Genomic DNA, 16,636 nt, shown 5'->3' with positions numbered 1-16,636 from the left:
AGTCTGTCTACAATTGGTGCCAGCACTGTTCCTAGTTGGATGTGCAGACACGTCACCTGGGGATATTGTTAATATGTAGGTTCTGATGCAGCGGGTCCAGGTGGGGCGGAGACCCGACGCGACTAACTGCGCTCCCAGGTGCTGCCCCTCTGCTGGCCCACGGACCACAGGCAGCAGGCTTCATGGATTGCAGCCTCTCTTTCCGCACATGCGCCCAGTGTTCGCTAGCATCGTTTTCTGCTTTCCCTGCTACAGCAGCAAGAGTGGCTGGCTTCCAAGCTCGCATCCTACTCCTCTCTCTCGCTTGGGTCCCCACTATGCTGCCCGTGGTGTGGACCATGACCCTGCACATGCACAGAAAGCTCAGTCTATGACTCCTGGACGAATTGATGAACACATGTGGTGAGAAATGCTCTGAACTTGAAGTTTGAGACCTAGCTCTGCTCCCTAGAAGCTACGAGCACTTGACCAAGGGGCTGCCTCTCTGATACTCAGTTACTTCACCTGTTTAGTTGACCTCGTAATTTCATTGTGAAGACCGAAGAGAGAGTACGTGTTAAAGCTGCTTTTCACCAACATGGTGGCACCCTCTGTTCTTTAGCTTGTTCTCGTCACCGTTGCCCAGGAGTCCAGCCTTGCCCTTCACGTACTCCCTGGGAAAACATCTATTCTGAGCCTCTGCAACTCAACCCCCAACTCAGACTTCCCTCCTGAGTTTCACATGTCTAACTAAATGCCTACAGCACACCTCCATCTTGTCGACCACCCGTGTGCCATAGTCACACATCAAAAATAAAGTTTGTCTCTCCTTTGCATCTCCCATGACACCTCCTTCCCCCCTGTGTCCTATTGTCATTAGCTCCCAGCAGGGGGCCAGCACACAGGGAAGGGGTGACTAAGGCGCCTGGTGATGCTGTGGGATAAGCTGGCAGAAATTTAGGGTGAGCAGAGAAGGCCATGTAGCTCCCTCGGGGAGGCAGACATCAAGCATAAGTCAGGTCACGGTGAGAAATGGCATCCTTGTCCCCAAAGGCTAAATAAATAAATAAATTTCCGGGCTCTCTGATCTGGGCAATTAGCTTGCCCAGAGGTGGGCAAGGGGTCACTTTCTGGAACAACAGGCTGGGCACCCCTGCCCTGCAGTGTAGCAGCAGCACAGTCTCACAGAGGCCAGGAGACCTTTGGGGCAAAGAGCACCCCAACTCTTTCAAAGCCTGCTGGCTGCCCACTTCCCTGGCCTTTCAGAGGAGCATGGAAGCCCGCAGATGACAGTACTGATTAGGGGCGGCTAAGGCAGGGCTGGCCAGGCTCTGGGACTCTGTCTCAGTGAATGGCTGGAGGATCTGATGGGGAACATGGAGGTTCATGCCTTCCTGACTCTTAGCCGCTCAGCAGAGAGCTGGATCAGCACGTCTGCTAGTTCCTGGGAAGGGCTGAACTGGTTTCTCTGCACCCCCAGGTTCAAACGTTGAATCCCTAATCCCTACCTCAGAATGTGACCTTGAGTCCCTGCAGATGTAATAAGCCCAGATGAAGTCACTGGGGCAGACCCTAACCCCATATGACCGGTGCCCTTACAAAAAGGGGAAATTTGGACACAGGGAGAACACCGTGTGAGGAGGGAGGCAGAGATCACTGTGCTGTGTCGATAAGCCAAGGACCACCAGACTGTCAGCAGACAACCGGAAACGGAGAGAGAGGCACCGAACAGACTGTCCTCACAGCCCTCAGAAGGAACTGGTCTCCAGAACTTCAGACTTCTGGTCTCCAGAACTGAAAGAATTACATTTCTCTAGCTTATGGCTCCCAGTCTGTGGTATTTGTTACGGCAGCCGTAGGAAACTACTATGTTCAGTTGCCCTAGAAGAACAAGCTGGAATGTCCACCGAGCTCCAGACACTCCCCCTTTCAAACCAGGTTACTTCTCTCACCAGGAAGCTTCCATGATCACTTGGATATTCCCTGGTCCCTGTCACTACGAAGATGTAGAGCCCGAAGGAGCAGGGAGTGGCGCTGGGCTCTCTCGCACTGGCCCTGAGCTGTACTGTCTGATCTCAGCTGTGCTCTGACACTTGGCTGCTGGTCCGTTTCCTCAGGGAGGCACAAGTGGCATGTGTCCTTGACCACTTGGCAGAGACGATCCAATTCACCCTAAGCCAAAAACCCAGGCGTCCTCCAAGCGAATGTTCCTCTCTGCCAGGCCTTGTGATTTATCCCAGTAACACATCACTGGGGGACCATCAGCCTTACCTTCTCCACGCGCCCGCCGCGGCCCTACCAGGCCTTCGCATCTCTCGTCTGTGCCTCGAACAGCCTCCACACCACTCTGTCCCCGCCCCTCTCTTTGTGATCTCTGTCACCAGAGGGCTCTTCCCCAAAGGCAAATCCAATCAGGCCTCACCCCTGCTCAGAGCCCTTCAGGGATCTCTGGTCTCTTCTTTCACCCTCACCCTTGCTCACTTTTTCTCGTGCTTTTCTCTCCCCTTCCACCGAGACACAGCCCATGGGCCTCCTGCCCTTCGTGAACATCTTTCCTTCCTCCTGGTCTCACCCGCTCTCCTCCCTGTTCTCAACCACCCCTTCCTCCTCCGCGTGCCCATCAGAACCTCCGCTAACCCTCCCTCAGAGCCATGTGCTGTTGCGCTGTGTTGTCTACATTGTTGATTTCGTTACTGGTGGGTGAGCCCCTTTAGGGCAGGGATTGGTGTCCTCCAAAGCTGAACAGCCTGGCACAGAGCAGGCCCCTGAACAGGTTTTGTGGAATGAATCCATCAGCAGTTCTCAAAGTGTGGTCCCGGGACCAACAGCCGCTGCAGCACCTGGGAACTCATTATACATGTGAACGTGGCCTCAGCCCAGGCCCGCTGAGTCTGGAGCTCTGGGGCAGGGTCCAGGTTTCACAAACCCTCCAGATGATTCTGATGGACACTCAAGTTTGAGATCAGCTGAATTACAAAAAATGAGAACATAGTGACAAAGGATGTGACTGGAATTTGCTATTATTATTTAGCCTGGACTGGACAACGACAGGAGAGCCCTCCTCTGGGCCCCATCACCGGGAGTCGCTGGGCATTATGGCAGCCTGGGGTGCCCGTTGCCCATCTCTCCCTTGGCCCTTGTTCTACTGTGTTATGTTGTACCCCCTTCTGAGGGTGGATAAGGCCACACTAAGGCCTCAGGAATATCCTGAGGAGAAACCCAACGCACAGGGGAAGCCTGGGGTTCCAACAGCCATGGTTGCTGTGGTCAAGCTCAACCGTGTGGTCATGGTGCTTGGTTTCTCTCCTTATATATATATATATATATATATTTTTTTTAACATTTACTTATTTTTTGAGAGACAGAGAGAGACACAGCATGAGTGGGTGAGGGGCAGAGAGAGAGGGAGACACAGAATCTGAAGCAGGCTCCAGGCTCTGAGCTGTCAGCACAGAGCCCGACGCAGGGCTTGAACTCACAGACGGTGAGATCATGACCTGAGGCGAAGTCAGACGCTAAACTGACTGAACCACCCAGGTGCCCCATATTATTATTATTTTTTTTAAGTTTATTTATTTATTTTGAGAGACGGCACAAGCAGGGGGAGGGGCAGAGAGACAGACTCTCAGGCCGACTTGGTGCTAGCAGCCTGACGTGGGCCTCAGTCTCACAAATCGTGACTTCATGACCTGGGCCGAAATCAAGAGTCAGACACTTAACCAACTGAGCTACCCAGGCGCCCCTCTTCTTACATTCTTAATTTTAAAACATTCTGTCAACCCCCCACCAAAAAAAGCCAAAAAGCAAAACCAAGCTTATAAATACAGAGAACAGTTCGGTGTTGGACAAATGTGGGGGGGTGAGTGAAATGGGTGAAGTGGGTCGAAAGGTACAAATTTCTAGTCAAAAGATATAGAAGTTCTGGGGATATAATGTTTAACATGGTGACTGTAATTAATAATACCATACTGTATATTTGAAAGTTACTAAGAGAATAGATCTTAGAAATTCTTGTCACAAAAAAATGTGTAACTTTGATGGTATACGTTAACCACACGTATTGTGGTTAACATAATATATACAAATATTGAATTATGTTTTATACTAGAAACACATATATATCAATTATATCTCAATTTTTAAAAATAAGCATTCTGTCAAAGGAATTAGAACCCTATTGCCTTAGATCTACCATATTACCTGTAGTGATAAGTATCCTATTCTTTTAATATTTAGTCTAAGGGCACCTGGGAAGCTCAGTCGGTTCTGCATCTTTGACTCTTGATTTCAGCTCAGATCACGATCTCATAGTTCGTGAGTTTGAGCCCCCCATCTGGCTCTGTGCTGCCAGCATGGAGCCTGCTTGGAATTCTCTCTCTCTGCCCCTCCCCTGCTTGTAGGCATGCTCAGTCTCTCTCAAAAAATAAAATTTGGTCTAAAGGAATTGATGATGTGGGATTTTTTTTTTTAGCCTTTAATTTTTTGTCTCTTCATTCTTTTTTTTTTTTTTTTTTAAGAGAGAGAGAAAGGGCACAACAGTGGAGGAGAGTGGCAAAAGGAGAGAAAGAGAGAGAATCGCACAGGGCTTGATCCCACAATCCTAGGATCATGACCCGAGCTGAACTCAAGAGTCAGACACTCACTGACTAAACCACACAGGTGCCCTTTATCTCTTGATTCTTGGATGTATTTGTTGTGGTTAATATTCGGTGTTTAAAAAAAAAAAACATTATTTTTTGAGCTCCTTAATAAAAGATTCACTGGTTATCAGTATGTTTCTTCCATGGCCTAGTACCATGCCAGGTGCCCTAGTAGGTGCTCAACAAATGTTGGGTTTGACTACTCTGTGAAAAACCCTGATATGCCATTTAAGAAGCTAGGAAAGAGCTCTTTTAGTACTGAAGAATATATCCACAGGTCAAGTTGGAAATACTGTGGACACTTTGAGAGAGAGCTGTGACAAGCCCCCCTGCCCCATCCTCTATCTGGTGCCTGCTTTCCTCTCTTGCTTCATTTCAAGACATTATCTCTCTCTAGCCTACACTCCAACAGTCCTTAACCTCTTTCAAATCCTTGAATTCATCAAAGTCTGTTTTGTTCTGGACCTTTGGACCAGGCTTTCCCCTGTCTGGCAGTTCCCTTCCCTTTTTTATTGACTCTTCCTCCTTCTGGGGGAAAGTGAAATACCCTTTGCCCAGCAAATCTCCTCCTCCTTCATGAGATTAGGACCTTCCCCTCCCCTGACCTCCTCCTCATTGACTTTCCTGTCTCTGTTCCTCTCTCCACTTCCTTCCTCTGTTAGTCTGGAAGAGCACCAACGGAGTCTCCTTCTTGGACCCCCAGCACCTATCTCAGAGCAAGGCACAAAGTTGGCTCAAGTATTTGTTGAATGACTTTGAAAACACACAGGCTGTAGGCAGATAACTTTCCAAGTCCTAAATGAGTCCACTTGCTTCTCTTTTGTCCTTGGGCTAAGGACTTAGGTGCTAATCAACCTCAGATGAGAGGAGGGTATCAGAAGAAGAGACAAGTGTATGATTAAACAGAAGACATTTGGAGAAAGAAGGGAGAAAAGAACTTGGCAGTTCAAGAAGTGCACAGACATAGGGCTCCTGGGTGGCTCAGTTGGTTGAGTGTCTGACTTCGGCTCAGGTCAGGATCTCACAGTTCGTGGGTTATAGCCCTGTGTCCAGCTCTGTGCTCACAGCTAGCTCAGAGCCTGGAGCCTGTTTCAGATCCTGTATCTCCCTCTCTCTTTGACCCTCCCCTGCTCATGCTGTCTCTCTCTTTCTCGGAAATAAATAAAACATTTAAAAAAATAATAATAATAAAAAAGAAGTGCACAGACAATGGAAAGTTGCTGTGATTCCCACAGAGCCTCTCCTTTCATTTGTGAAGAGGGGTCCCTTGGATAAAAGTGGCATGGAGACTTTCCCCAAAGGGTTCATTCTGGCTTATTCTATGATATGTTGTCTCTGTGAGTAAGGCTGTATGTAGAACTGAATTTAGAGGGAAACATAGCTGTGTTTCTTTGTAGAAATGGTTGGGTTCTCTCTACCCCAAACAAGACACTGTCACTGAGACATCACACAAATTACAGAATAAAATCTCTCACCTAATCTCAGGGTTAGAAAGGACACTGGACATTACTGCATCCCCTCCTCTGACCTCTGCAGGAATTTCCTCTGTAGATTTCTGATAACAATTCACAGCCTTCTGTCTGTGGCAGCTAGCTCCATATTGGATTCTAATTATTGGAAAATCCTCTTGAGCCCACTGCTTTGTATGTGGTCATGGTTTATTGAATTAGATAAACAGACACAGAGGAACATTTGCAATCAGGACAATAGAAATTATCTTAAAGTAATGTTTTTTTTGATAAAAGAGTATGGGAAAATTGTCTTAAATGTTTGAAATAGTCTCCAGCCATCACATTGTACCAGATACATGTTCTCTTTGATTTATTACCTGGACAAGTCAAAAAGCAAAAACAGATCACAAACTAGAGGCGTCAGACTTCAGCTTAGGTCATCATCTCATGGTTTATGAGTTTGAACTCCACGACTGGTTCTGTGCTAAACAGCTCAGAGCCTCAAGCCTGCTTTGGATTCTCTCTCTCTCTCTCTCTCTCTTTCTCTCTGCATCTTCCCTGCTGGCGCTCTGTCTCTTTTTCTCTCAAAAATAAATGAATATTAAAAAATAAAAAATAAAACCAAAAAGTAGACAATAAAGGCTGTCTGTCTATGTACTCAGAACCAACTACTAAATATTTGCCAAATGACTGAGCAAATTCTCATAAACATTTATTGAGTATCTTGAGTCTTGAGATTAAACTTTCAGACTGGACCTTCTCTGCTTGTGGCAAGAATGACCATACCCTTTAGCACTGACCTGGGAGAACAAGGGAACAGGGTGCGGTGACATGGAATGGAGATGGCGGATGGCTTCCTGGTGCTGCCCTTCTACTAACCAGCTGTGCCGGGTTACATGTTAGACTCTCCTGGATCTTAGTTTCCTCCTCTGCAAACAGAGGTGATTAAACCAGGTGACCTGTAAGGTTCAGTAGCTAACCCTCCTTGTGTCTAGGACTTTGCCCTTTCCTCCTGAAGACCAAAGACTCATGAGTGAAATGAACTCTCAGGGTAATTGATCATTAGCAAGAGCCTAGCTCCTACTAAATAGAGGTGGTTAAGTTAAAGCAATTATTGTAAATATAACTATGTACATATCCTTCCCTGAATTAGCAGAAACTTGAGTTAATAGTTGGCTACAGCATTAAGCTCATAAACTCATTTCTACCTTCAGTGTTCGCCAAAATTCCCCAGCTGTCTGCTGAATCTAGACTTTTTAAATGCTTCTATTTTTAAACCACAGTAATTAGATTGCACAGTCCTGGTAGGGTATAAACCAAGGAAAAAAAGAAACACCCGCAAACTACAAAGAAATCTCAAATGATTGTCAATAATTACTTTTTAACATGATTTTTCCCTTGATATTATGGTATTTTCTGATAGTAAGGTACAGTTATTATGAAACAATAATATATTTAGTAGCAAAGGAAACTAAGTATTTTTTAAATTAGAAACCAAGATTTTCAGTGCTAGAAAAAAATATATAAATATTATAGCAAAATCCTATCTGCTAAGTTTAAATTAGAAATATTAGTAAGGGGAAAAAAGAAATATTAGTAGGAATACATATGTATTTTTGGTTTAAAAATTCTTTTTAGGGTCATCTGGGTGGCTTAGTAGGTTGAGTATCTGACTTGATTTCAGATCAGGTTGTGATCTCATAGTTTGTGAGTTCGAGCTGGGAATCGGGCTCAGTGCTGACAGTGCAGAGCCTACTTGGGACTCTCTCTGCCCTTCCCCCATGTGTGTGTACACATTCTCTGTCTCTATCTCAAAATAAATAAATAAACTTAGAAAAATTCCTTTTACCTCTTTGTGTTGCAAAGGCCTAAATATCCTGACTAACTCATAGCAATGAGCTAAGGGGTTGGCACCCAGATTGTGCTTGCTAAACACCATTTCCCAGTAGAAGGAACAGAGCTCCTTGGAGAAATAGCTGATTGATTCAGGTTCCGGGATGAGCTTGGAACATCTTGGCAACGCAGCAAGCAAGGAAGTTACCAAAGAGCACAGAATCGTGCCCAAAAGGCTGAGGAACCAAGTCGAAGAGCCCATAGGCTAGAGATTATACAATTTCAGCACCAGAAACAATAACAACTGCAAAGGATTGAAACGTATTGAATTAATACAGTTACAGCACACACACACACACACACACACACACACACACACACACACTCCTTTTAAGGAAACTAGGAATACAACTCATTATTTTAAAAACTGGAGGGGCACCTGGCTGGTGTAATCAGTGAAGTGTGTCACTCTCTGTTTTTTCTTTTAATGTTTATTTACTTTTGAGAGAGACAGAGAGAGACAGAGAGACAGACAGACAGACAGACAAAGCATGAGCAGAGGCAGGACAGAGAGAGAAGGAGATACAGAATTCAAAGCAGGCTCCAGGCTCTGAGCTGTCAGCACAGAGCCTGACGCGGGGCTCAAATCCACAAACTGAGATCATGACCTGAGCAGAAGTCAGATGCTTAATCAACTGAGCCATCCAGGTGCCCCTGGAGTGTGTGTGATCCTTGATCTCTGAGTCATGAGTTCAAGGCCCATGTTAGATGTAGAGATTACTTAAAAATTAAAAAAAAATTTTTTTTAATGTTTTATTTATTTTTAGGAGAGAGAGAGAGAGAGACAGCGCGAGCAGGGGAGGGTCAGAGAGAGAGGGAGTCACAGGCTGAAACAGGCTCCAGGCTCTGAGCTGGCAGTCAGCACAGAGCCCGACGCAGGGCTTGAACCCATGAACTGCGAGATCATGACCCAAGCGAAAGTCGGACGCTTAACCGACTGAGCCACCCAGGCGCCCCTAAAAAAAATTTTTTTAAAGGATATACTTAAAAAAATAAATAAAAATTAAAAAACTGGAAAATAAAAAGAAAGGCAAAATAATTGCTTGATTCTTTCTTCTACAAAACTGTACTAAAGTTGTTACATAAGGTAACCAAATAGTTTCTAAAGTAAATTTCTTCTTTTAGAAGAATTAAAGCTAACATATGCAGAGGGATACTACCATTGGAATACCACTATTTTGCAACCTCTAGTGAAATAATGAATTAAGGCAAATAGTTATAGGAATTACATCCCCACAGAGATATAATCAACAACAAAAAAAGAGTACAGGACATTCTACAGGATTGTAGAAATTATTGTTCTTCAATAAACAACTTGCATAAAAAAGAAAGAGGGGTGGGGAACCTATAGATTAAAAGAGACATACCAACCCAGTGCAATATAGAGGTCTTATCTGGATCCTGATTTGGGCCAACTAACCATAACAACAAATAATTTATGAGAGAATTCAAGAATGTTCAGAACATTGCCTGATATTTGATAGAGTTATGGAAATATGTAAATGTGAAGGGTGCTATGGTGTTTATGAGACTATGCTTTTAAAAGTCCTTGTTTTTCCAGATAGAGACTGAAATATTTATGGATAAAATAATTTTGATATCTGATGCTTAAAAATAATTCAGCTGGGGTTGGAGTAAGACCGAGGAGCACATGGAATAGAGAGAAAACAAAAGTAATCACGTGCTGATAACTGTTGAAAAATCGATGATCTTCAGAACATGCGAGCTCATTATAATATTTTCTCCACTTTTGTAGATTATTTCCATCATGAATTTGTTATAAATAAATGATTTTTTCAAATGGTTAGCTCTACATTGGACTTTTTCCTTCTTCTTTTTTTTTTTTAAGTAATCTCTGTACCCAATATGGGGCTCAAACTCACAACCCTGAGACCAAGAATCATAGGCTCCACTAACTGAGCCAGCCAGGTGCCCGTGGACTTATATTTTTGAGGCACCAAACAAAACTTATTCCTTTTGGTCTATTATGAATATATTCCTATTTGCTCCTAAACTGTATGATTTTTAGCTCTCCTCCTCTCTCTCATGAGGAGGGTCCTTGTTTAAGTTATATTTACTTCCTGGTACTAATTTTTAAAAAACTACTGAAATGAATATTCTATATTATAAGCTCCCATGGGTCCTCATCATCGTGGGGTAAAAGGCAGGTACCCCCCGCGTTGACAGCTGAAGCCCGTCATTACCAAGCTCCCTCCTGCGTGTCACACAAACTGTTCCAAAACACAGACGAGAGGAAACCCATCTCAGGCCATTTTATAAGGCCAGTATTACTCCAATAGCAAAACCATACAAAGACATCACATAAAAAAGAAAGCTATAAACCAATATCTATATTTAAAAGGCTCCAGGCTGCCTGAGTGGCTCAGTTGGTTATGCATCTGATTCTTGACTTCAGCTCAGGTCATGATCTCATGGTCATGACCTTGCAGTCGTAAGATCAAGCCCCATGTTGGGTTCTGCACTAGGCGTGGAGCCTGGTTAAGATTCTCTCCCTCCCTGTCCTCTGTCCCTCCCCTGCTTGCTAGCATGCTCTCGCTCTCGCTCTCTCTCTCAACAAAATAAAATAAAATAAATAAAATAAAAATATTTAAACGGCCCCAAAATTCTCAACAAAATACCAGCAGTTGAGTCCAGCAGTATACAAGACTTAAATACATGTCAAATGGTATGTGATATATATTTTACCACAATTTAAAAAAAATAGCAAAATAATAACAAGAATTATATACCATGACCAAATGAGATTTATCTCAGGGATGCAAAGACGGTTTAACATCAGAAAATTAACTAAACAGAGGCACCTGGGTGGTTCAGTCAGTTAAGTGTCCAACGTCAGCTCAGGTCATGATCTCACATTTCCTGCGTTCGAGCCCTGTATCCGCCTCCGTGCTATCAGCAGCCTGCTTTGGATTCTGTGTCTCCCTCTCTCTCTACCCCTTCCCCACTTGTGCTCTGTCTTTCTCTCTCTCAAAAATAAATAAAACATTAAAACATTTTAAAAAAAGAAAATTAACTAAACACATTTTATCAACAGAATGAAAGACAAAAATCACATCATTATCTTAGTAGATGCAGAAAAAGTATTTGACAAAAATCCATGTTCATGGACCCCCAGATTAAGAACACCTGTTCTAGAAGTTCTCTAAACATAGGAGATGACAGACAATAGTGAAGAAAGACCTTTGGGCTGGAAGATACGTGGTTCTCAGGGGTTGCAACTGAGAAAAAACGTTTTCTTGAATCTGTTGGAATCTGATTCAAGAATTTGAATTGAATTGCATTGAATCAAGAATTTCTTGAATCTGCCTTGATCATGAACAATGACAGCATGAATGACTTTTCCAAGATCTAAGAGGAGTGTCGAGTATAAAGGCTTGAAGATAGGAAGTGTGTGTATTCCTTCTTTGCTGACTATAAGGTCTATAATTATTTACCTGCTAGGTGATCAATGAGTGTTTTGGGGGTGCCATAATTCAAGAGCCTTTGAATGGCTTGGAGGTTGAGGGCAACCTCTTTAGACTTAGACTTAATACTAGCTATGTGCTTGTAAGCAACTTTTTTTAAACTTTAAGTCTAGGGAATGTCATGTTTTTTTCGCCTCTGAAATTAGGAATCCAACACGATAAGATGAAAAATTTATTTCTTTTGATGTTTATTTTTGAGAGAGAGAGAGAAAGAGAGAGAGAGTGTGTGAGCAGGGGAGGGGCAGACAGAGAAAAAGGGAGACCAGGATCTGAAGCAAGTTCTAGGCTCTGAGCCGTCAGCACAGAGCCCCATGGGGCTCGAATTCACAAACTGCGAGATCATGACCTGAGCTGAATTGGGACATCCAACCAATTGGGCCACCCAGGAGAACCTAAGATGAGAATTTTAAAAGACAATACCTATGAAGCGTTTAGCCTGTGCCTGAGCCATGGAAGTATTCACCCTCTCAAACAACATCCAAGACTAAATAAATCACGGAGTCTGTGTTGAGACTGTTATGTCTGCCACTTAGATCAGTCTTAGACCAGAGGGCCTCATAATACCAAGCTAATGGGACTATATTCTCATTTAAAGACTAGATCTGCTGCTCCAGCAGCCTTGGAAATGGAAGACTGGCTATGGAATGGAATGTTATTGGGACAGCTTCAGCGGTTGCTCGTCTGAAGTAAACACATAAATGGCACAAAGAAATGACAGTACGGTCTGAGTGATGCCAAAAAAGAGGCTTTTGCGGGGCAAGTCGCTGGCCTGTAGTTTGGTGTCCCTGCCCAAGGGTGACTTTGTTCATAGAGGAGCAGAGTTTGAATTCACACTTCGGTTCTGGTAGACTGCTGTAATGTTATGGCATTAAATCTGTGTAACCCGATCAAAAACTGCTTAAAGATACAGTCATGAGTCAAGGGTGAAATGGAGACCAGGGCAGGAGTCAAGGAGGCCTCTTCCTTCCACAGGGAAGATCCACGCCCCTTCTGCGAGGCGTGTTTATGCAGATCTTTGAAGAAGCACCTGCCGCCAAGCAAAAGGATTGCCAAGGCCTCCAGTCTCGCCAGCAGTTTACAATGTGATTAGTGGAACAAGCATAAATTAGGGATTTCTCGTTTGTACCTCTGAACCCATAGATTGTTTTTTCCCATTCGATCGGATAACGCCTTCGCAGGAGCTGACCTGCTAAATGCTCTGAAATGAGAAACTCACAGAATTTTTTAGAGTTCCGTCCCCTTTCCCCATTTCTGGTTGCTTTTTCCTCCGCAAATCCATCCTCTCTTTTTCTCTAGCTCAAATAATTCAGAGGCTATTTAGTATAAGGTAGTACTTGAGCCTCATTTGTTTTTGGATCTTCTTTTCTGCGACTTTAATGCCTCTGACGCTTGCGTGTGTTGTGACCCAAAGGCCAGCCCCTCTGCCAGGTGATCACCAGGCACCGACTCCCTTCTCCTCGCCTCCCTCTTCTGAGTGGCGCCTGCCCTCTGTGAAGTGGGGTGTGTGACAAAACAATCCGGCCCTCGGGGGTGCGGACGTACTCGTTCTGGGCCTTCCTGTGATTCCAAAGCTTCCACCTTATGGAAGTTATTTACTCATAAACAATAGTTAGAGAATAATCAAAGACAACCAATTGTGGTGTAGACAAATTTAAACACATTAATTTCCAGGCTGAATGGACACAATAATTGGAAGTTACTACAGGGACGGTAATCTGAAATCAATTCAGTGATGTAGTATTAAAGGGTCATTTTTAAGAAGGTAAAATCATGGGGCGCCTGGATGGCTCAGTTGGTTAAGTGTCTGACTCTTGATTTCAGCTCAGGTGATGATCCCAGGTTTCGGGAGATGGAGCCTTGCATCAAGCTCTGTGCTGACAGCACAGACCCTGCTTGGGATTCTGTCTCTTCCTCTCTCTCTCTCTGCCTCTATGCTTCTCTCTTTCTCAAAATAAATAACATTTTTTAAAAAGTAAAATCATGACTCTCATGCAAATATTAAAATACTATCATTTTTTAATTACTTTTATAAAGATGTTTTTAAGTTTATTTACTTATTTTGAGAGAGGGGGAGAGAGAGAGCGTGCATGAGCTGTGAAGGGGCAGAGAGAGGGAGAGAGAGAATCCCAAGCAGAGGGCTCCATGCAGTCAGTGCAGAGCCCGACATGGGGCTCAAACTCACAAACTGGGAGATCATGACCGGAGTCGAAACCATGAGTCAGTCGCTTAACCGACTGAGCCACACAGGTGCCACCCCATGAGTTTTTTTATTATTAATTATTGTTAATTTATGAAGGAACCAGTAAGACATTACAACTGGTTTTTATAGTCTCTACCTGACAAGATTGTTTTGTATTGCCTTGAGCAGAGATTGTTTGCATTGCCACAAATAGGAGTCACTCGTATGACTATTTCTACAAGCTAACGCCTACCTTACCAGAGTTGTAAAACAGCCTAGGAAAGACAAGGGCCTCCACCTCCAGGAAAGGAGAGGAGATGAGCGGAGGTCGCTGCTAAATGTTCTCTCAGCTGTGACATATTGCAGTATGGCTCCAATTCTTCACTTCTTATGGATATAAGCCCTTGGACACCCTTAGTTTGCAGTCCTTCTGTCAAAATGAGGACCGTATTTCTCCATCCCTTGACTCTAAATTCAGCCATATGTCTTCTCTGGCCACCCAGACGTCAGAAGCCATGATATAAGAAGAGGTTTACAAAACCGTTTGCCAGCTTGTTCAGTTCTGCTTTTGCTATGAAAAAGATGCGTCCAGGCTAGCCGACTGGTCCTAGGGGGTAGAGAGGTAGAGCAAAACCATATTACCCTAACTGATCCCACCTAAGATCAGCCAACTCCATCAGGCGCCCAGATGAGTAAATGAGATCCCCAGCTGAGATCAGCTTAGACTGGCTAAACCTCACAGATGCAGGAAATGAATATTTATGCCTATTGACCAAGAGGATCTATGGTTGCCTATTGACCAAGAGGATCTATGGTTGTTTGTCACCTAGTGATTTTCTGACAATGCTAATTCATATGCCAACCCATTTTTATCAGACCCTTGTGAGATGAGAGAGATCTCTGCAGATACTTCGGCAATAATGGCTGGTTCATTTGGGGGAGTCTGGCTTCCTCCAAGGCCATCAGGAGGGAAAAGGGCCAGATACCATAACTACAAATCCAGGCTACCTTTCCTGTGTGGGAGGGGTATTTATTTGGAAACCATTCAAATTCCAGGCTAGTAGTGGTATTCATAGGAAAACTGATGGCCAAAAAATAATCTCTGTTAACTGGGAGGAATCAAGGTAATTTCTACCTGCAGAGTATTTGAAGCTTAAATAGAATAGAATAGTGATAGCAACAGGAAATGCCCCATGTGCTTGACCAAGTACAAGGTCAAACAGATAACAAAGACTCTCCTATCAGTTATCAAGAATGTGCAGAGGGGAACCTGGCTGGCTCAGTCAGCAGAGCATGTGACTTGATCTCGGTCGGGCTCATGAGTTCAAGCCCCACGTTGAGGGTGCAGATTACATAAAATATTTAAAAATAAAATCTTTGGAGAAAAAGAATGTGCGAAGCACAGACAACGTTCCTTTGGTCTTCCCTGAGCCGCTCACCTGGCCTTTTGAAGAAAGAGGATCCCTTTGCATCCAAAACAAACTCCACATTGCAGAAGATGGTTGTTTCATCGGAAGCAGATTTTGTTAAGTTTGTGAAACCTTAAGGGTCTAATTTAGCCCAACAACTATTTTTTGAGCCCTTATTTATGTGGGGGGCCAGAGTCATCTCCAGAGATGTGGAAACGACTAGGCATCAGATCTGCCATGCGACTCCAGGTTTAAGCTATCATCCTCAAGAAGTAGGCAAGTGCCTGAACAACAACAGTAGAGCTGAACGCGAGACGGGCAGATAGAATGCTACTGGGAGACAGAGGAGAGGTGAAGGGCATGACCACACAAGGGAGGCTGGAAAGGAAGTGTTTCTGTGGGGGAACATGAGGACTTTGGCTTGGGACCTGCTGTTGACAGCTGCAGGGACCAGGGTCTCTGCATGTCTTACATGCATGTGCATCAGCCGTATCTTTCCCTCGTCTCCCTTCTGTTTCAATCTTGCCTTCAAAGTTAAGACCTTTAGACAGACGTAAAAGATAGGAAAGGAGAGCCGGCTGAACCTAAAAACAAGTTGCGTTTCAAAAAGTAAGGCAAGTGGGTAGAGATGGTTAGAGGATCTACCAGCTGCACAGCTAGCGAGTGTGGTTTATATTTAAAGGGTGTGAAATTAAAGTTTAACCCCCGATGACACACACTTATTACTCCTCATATCATGTTAAATAAAAGCCTCCTCTGGCCTGTTTGCACCTGTCTCTGTTGGTTTGGCCCAACACAGTCCTTCTTGTTGCGTTAGACGCCATCTGTTTTCAGCATCAAATGGAGACTTTCTGCTAAGTCATCTTCAAGTCCAACTTCACTGGCACCACATGCTGGTTCACAAATTAAATTAAAGTCGCAGGATGTTTTGGATTAGAGGGATCTTCCTCCAACCAGACCCGAGGTTAGTAAGAGAGTGTGACCTGTCTGGGCTAGAATTCCTTCATCCAAAACATCCGGAACATTTCACTGGATTAATTTGCAACTCGCTGGGAGATTTTTGGTCCAATTTGCTAAAGATTTTCTGTCTGTTTCCATTTCTCTTTTCAATTCAGGTCAATATGCATTTATTCAGCTCTCTTATTGAAAATGATATGAAAAGTATTACTGAGTCAAAAGAATAAAGAAAACAGCAGATAAAATGCAAGGAAAGGAAGAAAAGTAATGAGTGAATAAATAAGTTCATTCATGAATAAAGAATTTATTCATGAATAAATAAATCCATTCATCCAACAAATGAACTTACAGAGCCCTTATTTTTGCCACGCTCTGAGCTAGGGAAGTGCTACGCATTATAGGGAGAGATATAAGTTACGTTTCTCTTCTTCAGGAGCTTAGAATTTGTTTTTTATTTAAAAATTTACCATTAGACAGTTTAAATTCAACTTATATTGGCATTTAATCTAATCGAAAAACTTCACAAAGAAATAAAAATGAACAATTTCCTTGCACCTTTAAGAAAATGTGGAGCATTCTTCATGGGGGAAGTCTAACAAATCACACTGCACCACAGAAAACAGGACATGTGTGTTTTGGTTGG

At 43.7% G+C, this 16,636-nt stretch overlaps 1 protein-coding gene across 1 annotated transcript in view; it reads right to left on the bottom strand.

Annotated features, from left to right (window-relative positions):
* The window catches only part of CLDN10 (claudin 10), a 118,434-nt gene that overhangs the window by 82,350 nt on the left and 19,448 nt on the right, over positions 1-16,636 (bottom strand). The window lies entirely within an intron of this gene.

This window comes from Hyaena hyaena, unplaced genomic scaffold (genome assembly GCF_003009895.1).
Source record: "Hyaena hyaena isolate Hyena2069 unplaced genomic scaffold, ASM300989v1 scaffold_263, whole genome shotgun sequence".
Classification (NCBI taxonomy): Eukaryota; Metazoa; Chordata; class Mammalia; order Carnivora; family Hyaenidae; genus Hyaena; species Hyaena hyaena.
The sequence above is the reverse complement of the archived record's forward strand: the minus strand, read 5'-3'. Positions and strand labels throughout refer to the sequence as shown.